Below are 825 nucleotides of genomic sequence, written 5' to 3' on the forward strand. Positions count from 1 at the left end.
ATCACATCACATCACCACGCACACACTAGCACTGACCAATTCCCAGCTCCCACACTAACATCCACACACCAACACATGCACACAGACACACGTCAAGGTCACTAGCCCTCTTCCACACGCACATACATGCTCTCTTATAAACACGCACGGGCAAATTCGTTTTGGGATCACCACTACTTTATTATCTGCCCTTCTTAGTAGCTCTCCTGTATGACCCCTCTGTCCGTCATTCGCCATGATGGATCGCTAGCCACTACACATTCTTTATTTTCTCTTTTGTCTTTTTTTTTGTGAATTCTCCTTCTCCCCCCTCTCTCTCTCTCTCTCTCTCTCTCTATATATATATATATATATATACATATATAATATAAATAATATATAAGTTTATGCATATATCCATACATATTTGTACATACCTACATATATATGTATATATACATGCATACATGTCTACAGGACATCGAAAAACAAAAACGTTAAACACAATGAGAAACGAAAACATAGAAAACGAACTTTTTTTCGAACAACGAAAAACACAAAAAGAGAAACGAGACATGCAACATAAATGGTATACCCCTTCGTCAGTTGTCCCTGTTTCATCTACTCCGCATTACGAAGGCAAGGACAATACGCGATTTCGTTGAAACAGTCCTCCCCGCAAAGCAAATTAAATAAAATTTGGGATTTTTGCGGAGGGTGAAAGTGTTAACAAGAACAGGACAGTGAGTACACGACAGTAAAAACGAACTGTGAGGGCTGTTGAGCCAAGACGATAGAAAAATTATTATGAACGCTAGGTAGACGAGCCATGAAAGGAGACAGGAG

General features: G+C 39.5%; 1 protein-coding gene across 3 annotated transcripts in view; it reads left to right on the forward strand.

Annotated features, from left to right (window-relative positions):
• LOC106868277 (toll-like receptor Tollo) overlaps positions 1–825 on the forward strand; it is a 292,526-nt gene that overhangs the window by 149,378 nt on the left and 142,323 nt on the right. The window lies entirely within an intron of this gene.

Source organism: Octopus bimaculoides, chromosome 1, assembly GCF_001194135.2.
Source record: "Octopus bimaculoides isolate UCB-OBI-ISO-001 chromosome 1, ASM119413v2, whole genome shotgun sequence".
Taxonomy (NCBI): domain Eukaryota; kingdom Metazoa; phylum Mollusca; class Cephalopoda; order Octopoda; family Octopodidae; genus Octopus; species Octopus bimaculoides.